The 16,709-nt window shown below is 34.3% G+C and overlaps 1 pseudogene; it reads left to right on the forward strand.

Moving 5' to 3' along the window:
* The first annotated feature begins 374 nt into the window (after positions 1–374).
* Positions 375–1,823, forward strand: LOC135845114 (phytanoyl-CoA dioxygenase domain-containing protein 1-like; annotated as a pseudogene).
* Positions 1,824–16,709: the final 14,886 nt, after the last annotated feature.

Here is a 16,709-nt window from a genome sequence, read left to right on the forward strand (position 1 = left end):
TCACTTTTTTGGTTAGTTTTTTCGCTGCTGAAAGTAACTAAAAGTGACTTTTTTTAAGAAAAATTTTGCTACGATGCCTGCAGGCACTGAAAGTTAGTAAAAATGTGAAAGGAACAAAATTATTAGCAAATAAGCAACGAATGCTAAAAAAATTGGATTAAAATTTGTTTGTTGGATTGTTTCTTTTGAGGGGAGAGGGACACAAAAATTTTGGAATTACGGGTTAGAGCATAGGGCCTACCAGGGGTTAGGAACTAGGGCCCACGAAACCCTTAATGCGGCACTGACCTATATTATGAATTTTTCATTTAGTGTTTCAATAACAGTGACTGAGCATCCATCTCATCATCTCATCTTAACGAACAGGAAAAAAAATGTTGAGAAAGCATCAGGTAAGCTTACCATCAGATCAGATTGAAATATATTCTACATCTATTCTTACAGCACTCTAACACCTTGATCATATTTTTGTAGTTCGATAAGAACGGTTATGCAATCATCGAAGATTTCTTAACCGAAGAAGAAATCAACGAATTGAAATCTGCAGGAGAAAAATTCAGCGTAGATGCAAGCTGTAAGTCAAATCAGGTTGGAATATTTGATGCAGTTTCCAGTCCTCAAGTGAGCTTCCATTTCTCGATAATAACTCAGCTATGATCTCAATTCTATAGACCTACTTGATTCTTTCAGAGCTCAGACCGATATTTTCTAGATAGCGGAGACAAAATCAGCTACTTTTACGAATCTGGTGTTCGTAATGAAGATGGAACTCTGAAAGTAGACCCGAAAATTGCTCTGAACAAGGTTGGCCATGCGTTGCATTGGCTTCATCCGACGTTCAAAAAAATAACTTTTCATGAAAAAGTTCAAACAAGTTTGTCGGGATTTGGATTTGATGAAACCTGCTATTGTACAGAGCATGTACATTTATAAGAATCCTAGAGTAGGCAGCGAAGGTTAGTAATTAGGTAATTCCAGTACAGTGTAGTGCTATTTTATTCGTAGGATACAGAATAATTTAGCTTTACCAGTAACTGAGAATATTTATCTTTCATTTCTTCGACAGTAAACCCACATCAAGATGCATCCTATTTGTACACCGAGCCACCAAAACTATACGGATTTTGGTTCGCATTGCACGATGCCACAGAAGAAAATGGTTGTTTACAGTTTATACCTGGATCTCATCACGAAGAAGTTACTTACCTATCGATTTATCAGGAACCCCGATCCGAATTCCGCACAGCTTTGCATTTCTACTAGTATCCAGAATATGAATACTTACGATGATAGCCAATTTAAATTCGAGCCTGTGAAGAAAGGTACCTAATATTAGTACAGATGAAATTTACATTAGTTTCATAGTTTCTTTGAAACTTCACTATAAGTATGAATAAGTTTATCCAAAAAATTATTCTATTGCTATTCAGGTTCCTGTGTACTAATCCATGGACAAGTGGTTCATAGAAGTTTCCATAATTCATCTGATGAACCTCGACATGCTTATACATTCCATGTAATCGATACCTACTCATCAAAGTGAATATTCGTCACAGAACTGGTTACAAGCTGAGTTCCATTCTTTGTATGAGAATTGATTGAATTCAAATCAATTCCACGATTTACAATGTAATGCACGTAGAAGAACGTACCTATTTCATAATGTCAAAAATAAATTCAAATACTTGATTATAATTTTCTAGGTACATATAAGTATTGAGGTACTTACCTACCTATTGCTTGTACGTTGTAACTTGTAATCCATGATGAATCGTGTTTTTCATTTTTTTTACATAGCTTTTTTATTATAACTTGCATAATAATTTGTGTTTTTTCTTAAAACTGAAACTGATTTGAATTTTGAACTGGTTATTGATTCGAATTTTGAACTGATTATTGATTCGAATTTGTCACTTTCAGAAGAACAGCATTACAGTTAATCGATTCGACAATTTTTTCCCAGTGTTGGAACTTTGATTTGATCCATAATTCGATCGAGTAAAGAGTTGAAGACGTAAATTCTTTTGTCAGCTCCCCAGATCAAATTTCTACCATTTTTTGGGCTAAATTATTGCATTAATAGGGTAGATGCAGCTACTTCGTCTGATCTGAAAAGTGGAGATTTTGAAATGTTTAGTCTTGTCTCATTTAACGTGAGGGGCACTACCTACCGGCTACCATTACTTACAAAGTACAAACCATAATGATTTTATTTAATAATCATCGCGATTTGTGAGAGTAATTTCAAATTTCAATTTGATTTGTTTCGGGAGAATCGTTTGAAGCTGAAAATACGTAAATCAATCATTAAATTATAAAATCCCAATCACTTATCAAGTTTCTGTTGTGACCTTCTGACAGTTGATGAATTATTAGAAATAATTAATTAATTATTTCGAGTTGAAAGTTGAATGAATAATTTTTTTCATTTTTTTTAATTGAGTCTAGTGAATTTTGATTGTAGCAGGTTGGCAGCATTGCATTGTCAGCTCGATATTTCTTAGTTTTTCATAATAATTAGCGAAATATTAGAGAAAAATAATTAAGAAAATTCTCAAACTTCAACTGTACAAGTATTTTATCTTAATATTTTCTCTAATTTACGTTCCGAAAATGTTTCGATGTCTGTTTTCGATTTTAGTTACCAATTACAAAGGGCGAAAAAAAAATGGCACCAATTTTTCACTCGGGAAATAGTTTCAACATTTTAATGAGCAAATTAACGACTAAATGAACGTTATTCTTACTACAGTTTGTTTGAATTTCGATTAAATTATTAATTTTAATTAAAAACTTGATTCTATTTCCGATTTCGTATAAGTTTTCTTCCATTTTGAAAATCATTTTTTGTTCGGTACTCGTGGTCGCCATGACTTTTGAAACTAAAACAGTTTTTTTTTAACAGGCGACCGTTATGCAATTCTTTTGTCTCGTGTGTTTTCGAAGTTAGCGTGTTTGTGAAAATCAGGTAAAATTTGAGTTATTTAATTAATTATTATTTAATATTGTGTTACATTCTGAGATTTCTGAGACAGAAATGAAATGGAATAAGTTGCAGCTGAAATCGGGCTTGTTTGATTTATGTTTTTGCGTAATTTCCATTAGCTCTTTATGGCGTCGAAACCGAGCCACCGAGCGTTGCATTATGACATTTGGCGGGTACGTGAGTTGAGAATTGAAATGAATCATTTTATTGTCAAAATCTCGATGTATTACGCTTGTCAGTGAATAAGAGAGCTTCTGATGGTATTTTCCGGTGTTTCTACGTTCGTTTACTTTACTTTCGTTAGTGGAAAGTTGTACTTGAATTTTGAAAACTTGGTCAGAGGCAAGGAAGCCTCGGCCGGTAAAATTTTCACGATCCTTTATCCGGTATCTCAGTATCTGCTAGCAGGTAAATAGTAATAGCTTTACATATTTCTACATACGGATCTGTACCGAAACCGGCGGTTTGCGGTTTGCGACTTCTTATTGCAATGTGCCTAAATGCCGTCGACCGTATATAATGGACGAATAATTCAACGGTGAAAAAAAGACAAAATGTGACGGCTAGATTTTGGATGCAGAATCCAGGAAACCTTCTACTCATGCGCCAAACATGATGCTTACGGTGCTGGTGGAGAGAGAGACGGTTCACTGGTTCAACCCACATTCAACCAGTAAACCGTCTCTCTCTCCACCAGCACCATAAGCAAGCGTCATGTTTGGCGCATGAGCAGAAGGTTTCCTGGATTCTGCATCCAAAATCTAGCCGTCATTTCCTGCGATTTGAATTATTCGTCCATTATATACGGTCGACGCTAAATGCGGAATACTAGAAGGAGAACGAAGAATAGTATGCTTTGAGTCATTTGAGTGGCTAGAGTTCGATTATCTGTGTATCAGATCAGTAGCAGCTGATCGTGAGTACACCCTACACGAGCTTATATCGTATCGTATTGTATTGTTCTCATTATCTCATTCTTATAGTATCCGTATTGCTACTTGATAGTTGATACCTTTCGTTGAAACGCTTACGTCACTATAAGCACGTGATTATCTTCAGGTTTTGTCTTATTTTTATCAATTTGCTATTGCTAGTCACAGTAACTCACTTTCGATAGTTTTTCGCTCAGAATGCATCTTTAAAATGTCATAAGTGTTCAATTTTAGTACATCGTGTGTTTGTGTGGTTATTTATGCGTATGCTGGGAAAACTGTACGACTGTTTCAGATTTCTGTGAAAGATCCGAATATTGGAGATATCTACGGGCTGGTCGATCAATTCCTGAGCGAATATCCATTTGAAATATGCGAAAGATCCGAATATTGGAGATGTCTACGGGCTGGTCGTTCATATGCACGAAGATGAAGCTGCTGTTGTGTTTCGCGTTTGGTTCGTTTTTTGAGTAATTTGTGCTACCCGGCGTAGCTTATCCTTTTCAAAGTTTGTGTTGTGGTTCGTGATACTCGATGAAGTGTCTGCTGTCTGCGATGTCCAGTATATCTGTAGCGGTTCTGATTGGTTTCCGTTTCCACTGCCCACGAGTTTAAATTCCACTGAGAAGTCTTATTCAAGATATTGGATTGTATGCTGTCCACGATGTCCAAATTCCGCCAAGAAGAATTATCTAAACTAAATAGCAGTTTTTACTGCTCATTATTTCTTCCACAATATGTGTGTTCGACATTATTGAAGTCCAAAACGGCTCAATAATGTTGAATTTTGCAATATCGTGTTAACACGTTGCTATTTCTTCTTCAATCGTTCTTCAACTCATGTATCTGTAGCGGTTTTGATTGGTTTCCGTTTTCACTGCCCACGACATTCGAATTCCACTGAGAAGAATCATTGATACGGTGTTCAAGATATTGGTTTGATGCTGTCGAAGATGTCCGAATTCCGCCAAGAAGAATTATCTAAAAATAGCAGTTTTTACTGCTCATTATTTCTTCCACAATATGTGTGTTCGACATTATTGAAGTCAAAAATGGCTCAATAATGTTGAATTTTACAATATCGTGTTAACACGTTGCTATTTCTTCTTCAATCGTTCTTCAACTCGTGTATCTGTAGCGGTTTTGATTGGTTTCCGTTTTCACTGCCCACGACGTTCGAATTCCACTGAGAAGAATCATTGATACGGTGTTCAAGATATTGGTTTGATGCTGTCCAAGATGTCCGAATTCCGCCAAGAAGAATTATCTAAACTAAATAGCAGTTTTTACTGCTCATTATTTCTTCCACAATATGTGTGTTCGACATTATTGAAGTCCAAAACGGCTCAATAATGTTGAATTTTGCAATATCGTGTTAACACTTTGCTATTTCTTCTTCAATCGTTCTTCTACTTATTCGACATTATGAAACCTTATGGTTACAATGGTGTTGAATGTTTGTGATTATCTTCACATTAACGTAAGTACCTAGGTACGTTCCTATTATTTCTTCACCAATTTCGCCAATATAGAAAAGAAAAGCTCCAACTGAGAAGATGAAGAAAGGTTCCTTCGGTTACGAATCGATTGCTGAGTTCGTCCAAACGATTCGATTACCTACCTAATCCAAATCCAAAGCTGCTAATTTTTGATCAGTTTGATTTCAACCGCAGGAGCAGTGCCTGAATGAATACGAGAAATGGATTCAAGATTTGTCATCAAGTATCACTTTTTCTTATTTCTAGTTTTGATATTTTTTAATACCAGTTTTTTAATTTAGGTATAATACATATTTTGTGTATTACTCATCTTCAACGTTCAATGGAACCGAAAACATTTCGAAACACGAAATTCTGTGTCGATTTTGAAAGAAGATTAGAAGATCCATCGAGATCTGATTATCACGTACCTATCATTTTCTTAAATTTTCTGTTTGAATTTTTTTTAAGCTTAGTTCAGCATATTGCGTTTATTGAATTAATGTCTACATTTTACCTATTCTAATTGAATGCTGTTTGTTGAAAACCTCTCACAGATGATTTAATTTTGTTCCGAATCCGATGCTGTCGAAAGATTAACTGGTTATTTCAGGTATCCAATGAATTATATTTACTTAATTTAAGCATTTTTGTTATGTTTTATGCTCCTTGTTTAAATTTTAATATTTCATTTTTCCGGTAGCCATTTCTTATGTTAGTAGTTGAGTGTTTGGTATATATTTCAGTTGCAGCATATCTTACTACCATTCGCTGTTGTAGCTGTTAGGTACCTACCTCATTCAAGTAAAGGGATAAAGAATTAGAAATGTTACGATTCCGATGACACATGGCGCCAAATTGAACCATATTTCAACACTGTTGAAGAATACCTATATGGATTCGATTAAGAAGGTATATTTTGAGTATCGAATAACCTAGGTAAACTTTGTTCTATATTTGTTGTGTTTTCGCCGATGCGATTTCTGTTGCATTGTTGATGATTATTTTTGTTGCTGTTTTTTATCGTAAATTAAGTAAAATTGTGGCGATTCCTATTGTACTTCCAATACCTGCCACTGGAATCTGGAGAATTATGCTGAAAGTTGAAGATCCTTATACTATGTTCGCGTTTCATTTGTTGAATGTGATTGATTATCCAAGTACCTGTTTACACCATGACGATGTGAAATTTTTGCTGAATCCAATGTCATCAAAGGTGTATGATAACGCCTATGTTTTAACGAATTTATTCCTAAGGTGGGTTGTCTTATGGTATAGATTGTTGAATATTTTTTCAATTTCTTTATTTTGTTTTAAATGGTCGTTTCTTTATTTAGGATTCGGTGAGTAAGTAGTAACCTACTTGCATATTTTTAATTTTTATTTTAACCTATTATGTTTATCGAATAGATAGGTAGAAATACTGACAGCGTTGTGCTTCTTATATTTTAGGTAATCATGCGATGTGTACCACAGAAGAGAATGATGTCGAATAATTCGAGAAAAATTATCAAAAAAAAAAAAAACACGAACGATTTGAATCCTCGAGTATTTTTGACTGTATTCGATCGAGTATCCGCCCAAACCATGAAACCATGAGTACCTACCTATATTATTGTTTAACTATGTATTTATCGCATGTTTATGTTTTGTGGAATGTCTTCGCATGATTTTTGCATGTTGTTTGTGATCATGTGTATTTATGTAGGTCGTAGGTATAGTTTTTTTTTGTCTTCTCTTACCTTCTATTTTTCTATTCTATAATTCATTCTTAATTTTCATTTCTGTTTCTTTCATCTGAAGGCAACAAACATGGTAGGTAAGATATATTTTTTTTTTTTCATTTCATCAAAGTGTAGATTTAGGGAAGCAGGTGAGTTGCCAATGTACTTTCTAAGGTGAGTTTTATTTGGCTTCATTGTACGGTAGGTATATCAGAAGTTTTAATTTCCAATAATGTAAGTCATTTCTCAAAAGGTAAGTAATTTCTGGTAAAGTACTAGCACATATTTTCTCGAAAAGTAAGTGAGTATTTCTGGAGACGTAAGTAAGTATTTCTGGAGAGGTAAGTATTTTCTCAAAAGGTAAGTAATTTTTCGGCAGATAAATAATTTGTCATCTAATTTTCTAAATTTTTTAATTCTGTGTATTTTTAATAACTTTTTTTCATTTTAGATGAACGAAACGGGTAGGTATTGTTCAACATTAATGTTTTAAATTTATTTATTAATTACTAAAATATTTTTCTCCTATTTAGTTGTAACTCGAATTCATACATAGAACGACATACTGTGACGGAGTGAAGAGATGCAGTAGATCTCGTATTTTTGTTCGCCCAAAAACATCAGATTTCCGCACGACATCAACAGGTAGATTTTACGTACCTATCAAGAAAAGAGCAGCCTACAGTGAGTTGTTTTATGATCCAATATTGTTATCAATATCAACCCTTTCATGTCTTTCTACGAGTGCTTCTCTTTGAATTTGGTTTCCGCGTGTTGTTTATGGTTATGTGTGCATGTGTACTTTTTTACTTCCTCCTCTGTTGTTTTTCTATTCTGTATTCTTTCTTTCTTTTCTTCTTTCTTCTCTTTCTTTATTGTTGCTGATGATGAAAATCAAAAATAAGTATGTGATATTATTGGTAAAGAATTTCTGAAGGCAACAGTATTGGTGTAGGTCTATAGGTAGGTGTATTGTTTAAAATGTTAAACTTTGTTTGTATATTTCAAAATACTGTTAACATTCTATAGTTACTTAGGTAGTGTACCTAACTACCTACCTACATTTTTTGAAAACTGTCAAATACCTAATGTATTGATAATTCTAACGAAGCTTCATAGGTAAGTATAGCTCCTATAGATTATTTGATATTTGAATTGGAAAAGTAACTCGTATTCTTTTCAGGGCGAGTGCATCACGACATATTATTTCACCGTATTTTTCGAAGATTTGATTCGTGAGAAAAAAAAATCAGAATGTTCGAATCGCTTGACATTTGAAAATTGTGAACTTATGACTTCAAATTGGGTATTATCTGTTCAATTCCTTTTTTTCCTGCACCGCATGCGAGTAAACAACGCATGGATTGCTTGTATCTAACTACCTATTGTATTTACCTACTTTAGGAATGATTCGTGAATGTATTTTATGTATTGGTGTTGGTATTGATACGTAAATAACTTTAAATCTGTGCCACTTCTGTTTTATTTGTCTGCTCCCCATGATCCTTGTCTTGCTAATGATCATCTACCTAATGATGGGATTTTAAAATATGTTAGCTACCTACTTAAAAATACAAAAGTTTTAGTTTGTTCTTGTGTGAGTAAGCTTATTAGCTCAAACACATAATTTTCACTTACCTGTAAATGTGTTTTAGTAAACTGATAACTGTTTTTGATTTTTAGCAGATGAGAATCTTCTGTTTTTCGTTATGAATTCACAACTTGATGTGATGCTGGTGCCGCCGTTACTACTTTCAATTTCAAAATTATCGTTGTAGAAAAGTGTTCAAAAGAAGCCCATCGATGACATGATTTTCACCACGGTGCTGTTGAGAAGATTCGATAAAACCATAGTTTCAATATCTAGGAGCAAAATTTGCTCTCGAAATGAACACGTAACGTCCAGAAAAGCAAATACATACGTGTGGTTTTATTGAAGAGTTAGCTTACCTATTTACTTCTGGAGATGAACGTGTTGAATTCAAGTTCTCTTATCAATTATCTTTTCTATCAAAATGAGCGTAGATTTTAAATCAAGAAAAGCGTTAGGTGAGATGTACATATTATGAGATGACCATTTTCTCTATATTTAGGTACCTACTTTTCAACATTCGTATTTTAGTGTAGGTTATTTTATTTTGTTAATTGAATTCTTATATGTATTCTCAGGTGTTGTCATGTGCTGAGGCGAAGCTGCTGAGCACAAATATTACGTTCAAAATGATTAATCATGCAAGAAACAATTTTAAGCTTATTTATTGAGAACCTACTGATGAATGTTACATACATCTGTCAAATTGCATTCGCGTGTGATCAGAACATCTTATGCGTATTATTTGTCCTATGTTGTGGATATTGATTTTCTCTTTTGGCGTAAGTTTTTTTCTCCATAATTATTACTTTTTAGTTTCGTACATTTTCTCTTCCCTCGTGTGTACCGCTGTTAATGATTAAACCCAAGAAGAGTGCTGCGCATGGCATTGTAGATACCTATTTTGGAAGCGACATGCCAGGACAGCCTGTGTAGGTGATGGTACCTATATGATGTGATGTGTAGAATTCAACAATAATTCAGTAAATTTTCTCCAGTTCTCCGATACATAAATAACCTCTATTCGTTCGCTGTATGTTTTGAAATGGATTAAGTTAGGTAATCTTTTTTCTTCAGAATCTGAGTATCGACTCCTCTATTCACCTACAAGATTCAATATGCGAGAAAATGGCACGGAAATGATTGGCGGCCGGCGACGGATTCATAAAGTTATATTTCTGGAAATATGAATTATTTATCTACAATGGTTGATAGACTGACGGTGCTCCAATAGATACCTAATCCGAAATGAGTAGACTGGATTCGTGTACGATTATTATGTGTGTTAGATTAGCAAAAATGTGACAATTTATAATGTACTCATGTGCTTTGGTGTTGAATTATTATGTAAATGGTATCCGGATACTTTCAATTTGTTTTGTATATTCTATTCCCATATTGATGTAATTTAATCTGTAATCAGTACCGATGTTTTGGCAATAAGGTACCATGTAGATATTTGTTTTGGTGTTATGTTAGTGTGTAAAATTATCCGGATACTTTGAATTTGTTGCTTTTAAGTTATGTACCTATCTATAAGCCTATGTATCTTGTGCTCAGCTAATGAAGATCTACCCAAATGTGGACTCGGAGATTTGAGCAAGTAGCAACGAGGTAAGTGAGTGTTGAAATACGTATAGTAAAGTTTCCCTAATTTTACGTGATAGAAAAAGCAAAATACTTACTTTGCTAAAAATGAAAATTAGTGTCATTTGGCCACAGCGAAGTTGACTTGAATTTGACTTTCGTCGTAAAACTGAAGTTTATCTAGATGAAGAATCGGCTCAGTCCCAGTACGTTTGTCGACTGACGTTACGAATTTTTTGAATATCGAACATTTCATACAGGGCTTCAAACCCGTACCCGTACCCGAATACCCGAACAAAAATCCAACAATTTCTGTACCCGTACCCCGAAAAATGAAATGAGGAATACCCGAACCTGTACCCGTACCCGATAGAGACTATTTTGAAACCAAATACCCGAACCCGTACCTGTACCCGAACGTTTAAAATTTTCATACCCGTACCCGATCCTCTTAGAAATAAATCTGTACCCGTACCCGAAAACGTTCGGGTTTGAAGCCCTGATTTCATATGAGTGAGTACAGTGATAAAATTATTAATAAATGTGTAGTCATTAACGATCTTGCTTCTGTGCGCATTTAGTAATTTTGATAAACCGGTTTGAACTATGATAAGAGATGGTAAAATTTTAAATGAATGCGTTTTCTGCCCAACAATTGAAATCATGTTTCTGATAGGTAAGGCAAACCCAGCAAAATAGCATGCTTTTTGGGAATCAAGTTCGCATAGAATCAAGAATGATGAAAATATGATGGTTGTCGATCCAAAATTCGTCGATGTATAGCTTTCAGTGCTAGTTGAACGGAAGTTCATTCCAAAAACTAATTTACAACCGTTAAGTTGTTTTGATGACTAGGTAAGGTAGATTTTATTGAATTGTTCCTTTCATTAGAGTATATCGAATAACTTGGTCAAAATCACTTTTTGTCGTTTCAAGTAATTTGAGTTGAATCTTTTTGATTTATCGAGGTTGAAAAGAGGAAGGCTACGTTATCAGTGAATTATCAATTAACCCTAGATTTTCATATGTAATGATGTAATATCCTGGCGCTACAGTGAAGTCATCAGTGAGCAGTAGTTGATGGATTTACCTCTGATGAAATGATACTTCAACTTTGTTCCAGTACCAAAGCTCATCACTTCCTTCATAAAATACCTACCTACCTAGGTAAATTGGAATAGCTTCAACTGTCAAGCCGCATCACCTGCAATTGATAGATTTTCGAAACTTGTCCTCTTCCTGTAATATCAACATACCGGTAGGTACATAGATGTACATTTCAATTTTGCATTTCTCTGAAACAAAATCGCGATAGTTGGAAATATTTTTTGTAATTTCAGTACTGAACTGTCAGTTCATGATAGTGATGAATAACTGAACTTTTACCTGCTCGTATTTACTCTCCATTACTTAATTATTATTCAAGTGTATAATAGATAGATACCAACTATAACAAATTCGCGTGTCAGTACCCAAATGTTGGTGATTTTTTACATTTGATTTCAATTTCGTTTCGGAGGCACTATTGTTTATATCCCAGCTTCTCACTGAATATGTTGTTGAAGTTCGAAATTGAGAACAATGTTATGTTTGTGTTTCGTTTCTGAAAAGAAAATGAGAATTTCGATACTGAGTGCATGCGAATCATTTTAATGGTGATGATAACGTATAGGCATGTTCCCTATTTTATTTTATCGTTCAGTTTCTTCATGAGCTCGATCTGAATTGAATGCATCCAGAGGCCAGACTCATCTATTACTTTCCTCTTCAACTTTAATTCATTATTATAAGTTCAAGAAACAACAGAAGGTGGTTACGACAAATTGTGCAACAGCTATATTTTATTGGATCACTTTTTCGGTGAGTGTTTTTCAGTCATCAAAGTTTAAATTAAGTTTTCAATCCTATCAAGTTCGCATGCAAAGGTGTGAAAGTTGGATAACATTTTCGAGCAATAGGTATTGTGGTCCTGTTCTGCCTTTTCATACATTACGTTGATAAATTTCAATTTTCATTACATAAGTAGTAGGACGTGAGAGTGATCGAGGCAGTTACAGCAATTGAATTTGATATTGATAAATCTAGATAAAGTCTCAATTTCATAATCGATGATAGTAAATGAATATTCCAACACCATTATTCGGTATTTCTGCGTTAGTTCGAGTTTCCGTCGTATTGTACCGAACAAATTAGGTACCTCATTGTTATTTCATTACGCGAGATATGTAATGAACAAGTGCATAGTCTGATTAAATTGAACGAGCATTCATTGCTCCGATCGCTGCTTAAAGAAGGTTCATTTCATTTTCCATCAACGGTCAACTTCATAAACCTGTGAAGCCTCGGAAAATTACAGTAGCCAGTAGGTAAGTAGTTGCAGATATCTACTGGAAATGATAGAAAATTCATAGAATCATAGATGAATGAATTTTACGTTTACAACAAGAATAAGCGATTAAAGCATTCATTAAAATCAAATTATTAAATAATTTAGGCAGACAGTCATTTCGTAAATAAAAATTTTTTCAACATTCGAAAGGAAAAAATTTATAAGTAGGTACGCTGACATCAGCGTGTTGTAAATTTTACACTCGTACGAAGTGATAACTGACCTGTCTGCGGGGTCAGCTATATACCTTGGCTTGAGGATTAAGTTTAGCCTATCCCGCAGTGTTGGCGCTATGGTCGAATGCCTGAAACTCATGAACATTAAACAGCACTGCCCGTGGTCCAGTAATCGTGTATAGTATAGTAATATTCGAGCTGAACGTAGGTACATGTGTGTTTGCTCTTTCCTTTATTTGCGGGTTTCATGAAACAGAGATTACCAATTTTCTAGCTCGAAAGATCAGTAATCTAATTGCTATCAACCCACGATGATACGTTAACGGAGTAATCTGTTATGACATTCGTATCATGATTGATGAACGAATGCTTGTCTTATTCATATCTAGGAAATATGAAATTATTGGTCAGGTAAAATAGAATTGTTTACTGTGAAAACAATATTTTACACACCTCAGTGAAGAATGAATTTGCTATTTCTCTCAAAGTCAAAGACTGCATCAGCAATCGGTTTGTTAAGTTTGTTTGTACGTTTGTTAACTGTTATCGATCATTCTTCAAAACGTATTGAACTTACTATAATGATCAATTTTTATTATTGTATTATAATTATTATTCATCTTTCTCTTCGATTCTCGAAAAATTCAATGGCTGAAAAAATAATTAATAAAACTAATCCATGAAAGGAATTAGGTACATTAGGACTACGTCAAAATTAAATTCGAAATCGAAACGACAAAGAATGAATGAAAACATTTTTCAAGTACAACTAGCGCTCCTTAGAAATTCTTAGAAAAAAGCTCGAAAACCTTGATAAAATAACGAACAGCCAATCAGAAGCAAGGTTTTAGACTTTCGAACGTTGAACCATAGAGGACGCAGGATTGTCACATGTGACCGGTTCATCGACTCATCGTTGTTTATGTGCGATGAACCGAACCGATGTGCCGATGACTTGAGTTCATTCGTCATTCGTGATTCATTCCTTCCTATTCATTTGCTCATTTTCATGTTGGTGGTTGAAAAGCTGAACTGTTTTCTTCTCTCGATCTCGTCACTCGTGCGTTGATGAGTTATTTTTTTCATAATTTCGGTATTTATTTTACGACATTATTGCATTTTAATCATCGACACTCTAATTGTAAGTATTTTATTGTACTTTATTATTAAATTGTTGCCAAATGCGAAGAATTTCCTATCGAATAACGTGAAATACTTACTGTTCTGTGAATATTACACTCGAGTACGAGTAGACATAGTTCAATTCAATCGTTCACGTCCTAGATTGATTTGTGTTACGTATAGTATGTTATTCCTTGTTAGTCAGGTATTTCTCGAGTGAATCTAATTATTATATTATTCGATTATTACTTAATTACTCGGCTAGTTGATCGTGAACGTTACAGTTTAATGCAAAAGTAGGAATCAGGCTTCGTTATTTCTTGCTCAAGGGTTCAGATTTGAGTATGTAGGTAGAGGTACGAAGGTACTGTGAATTTTTCTTATTTAATCGTCCTTCCGATTAATAATCTTTAATTTACTAATTAGTATCTTGTAAAGTACTGAAATATAAGTATCATGTTGCGAATTGAAACTTGAATTATGAAAAGAATGTAGTGTGTGTGTGTGTGAGAGAGAGAGAGCGTCATGTCTTCTTTGTTTTCTTTTTTCGTTGCTGTCTGTACTGCTGCTTTTTCTACGTGATTTCGGTTGGAGTTTTTTAATTCTCATAATTAATTCGGTTACATTTTTAGAATGTTTACGAAGTACGAATTTTATATTAGCAATAACTTTTATTTAAGGACTACAAGTGAAAGCTTTTTCATGCTACAAATTCCGCCGGAAATGTTCGTTAGATACCTATCTCAAACACACCCTGTCTCAAAAGTAGTGTTATTATTTACGTTTTACGTTACTGAATGTTTATTTCAGACGCTCCCAGGATTACGGTGATTTTCCACTTTCGAATTCGATTGAAGATGAAAATAATGGTTGACGATTAATTGAAGACGAATACGAGTATTTCCTCCTACGATCGTTGCAGTGCTGCTGAGTCAGTTGGTGAGTTTTATTTTCATTTTGTACTATTTTTGAAAATTATTTGATCTTTCAACGAAAGTTTCATCGAAGATGTGTTTTTAAATTGGATTCTCGAACAAAAAGAAAACTGTGAGTAAGCTAAATTGTTATCCGGTGCCTGAATAAACTATTGGTCGATTTATCTATTACCTATAGGTACCTGTTTAGTGTTTATTTCGTGCAGTTATTTTCCGATACTTACGCTTATACAAACAAGTGTTATTATTTACGATATTGATTCTGAATGTTTTTTTCAGACACGTCTTTTATTCCGGTGATTTTCTACTTTCGATTGAAGATGATGATACCTAATGGTTAACGATGAATTGAAAACTAATACGAGTGTTTCCTGCTGTCGTTGCAGTGCTGCTGAGTCAGAGATGGTGAGTTGTATTTTTATTTTGTGCTATTTAAATTATTTGATCTCGCGACGAAAGTTTCATCGAAGATGTGTTTGTGTTTTTATAATTCTCGAACAAAAAAGAAAAGTATGAATGGCTAGATTGTTATATTGTCCGGTGCCTGAATGAGCTATTGGTCGATTTATGTAGGTATTAGGTACAGGGTGGCCAGAAATATCGGGTACCCCTAAAAAAGTTTTCTAACTAAATACTTCGGTTGGTCACAGTGAATGATAATAATGATAACACATGATTGGTTGTTGGACTGGAGAGATAACATTCCACCAATCATATGCATCCATTTCACGTTGCCAACCTATATTTTTAATGAAAAACTTTCTTAGGGGTACCCGATATTTCTGGCCACCCTGTACCTACACACCTACTTACCTGTTTATTTCGTGCAGTTATTTTCCGTTGATTTATATCGAAAACATAATACGCTTTATTCAAACAAGTGTTATTATTTATGATATTAATTCTGAATGTTGTTTTTCATTTTCAGACACTTCTCGAATTCCGGTGATTTTCTACATTCGATTGCAGATGACGATGATAGTTGAGGATGAATTGAAAACGAATACGAGTGTTTCCTGCTGTTGTTGCAGTGCTGCTGAGTCAGATGGTGAGTTTTACGTTTATTTTGTATTATTTTTTGAAAATCATTTGATCTTTCAACGGAAGTTTCATCGAAGATGTGTTTTTAAATCGGTTATTTTTCGGTTTCGACTTGGTGTAATATTTTGTACGAAACATGGCCTTTTTTTCGAACAAAGGGTTAAGTATAAGTAAGCTAGGTTGTTATACGATGCCTGAATGAACAATTGGTCGATTTACGTGTTACCTACCTGCTTACGAGTAATTCGTGGATTCATTTTCCGGTGATTTTTACCGAAAACATACGCTTTATGTGATAGTCCGGCATATGACAATAGGAGTAATTGCACCCCCCCCCCCCGCCGATCCTCCGGGACAATTTTTTTCTTAAAGGGGACATCCTAAGGAACATTTTTAAGCAAACTTGCCAAAAAAAAAGTTGGCCTTACTTACAAAATGGCGGCCATTTTGATTGACAGGTCAGCCAAAATCGCAGATTTTGCGTTTTAACATAGGACTTGCACGAACTTTTTCAAACTTTACAAAGAAGAAGGTAGATCGAAAGATCATGCAAAAATTTATCACCTGACAAAATTTCAAGTGCTAAAGTGGGTTTTTCGATTTTTGGTGAATTTTTGAAAATCGAATTTAGGACAAAAATGAGGGGAAAAATCAAAATTTTACCAAATTGACCAAGAAAGCTGAAATTTGTGATATACCCTATTTTCGCCATGCCAAATCGATTGGAAACGGTTTCAACCCGTTTTGA

This window comes from Planococcus citri, chromosome 4 (genome assembly GCF_950023065.1).
Source record: "Planococcus citri chromosome 4, ihPlaCitr1.1, whole genome shotgun sequence".
In the NCBI taxonomy this organism is placed as follows: Eukaryota; Metazoa; Arthropoda; class Insecta; order Hemiptera; family Pseudococcidae; genus Planococcus; species Planococcus citri.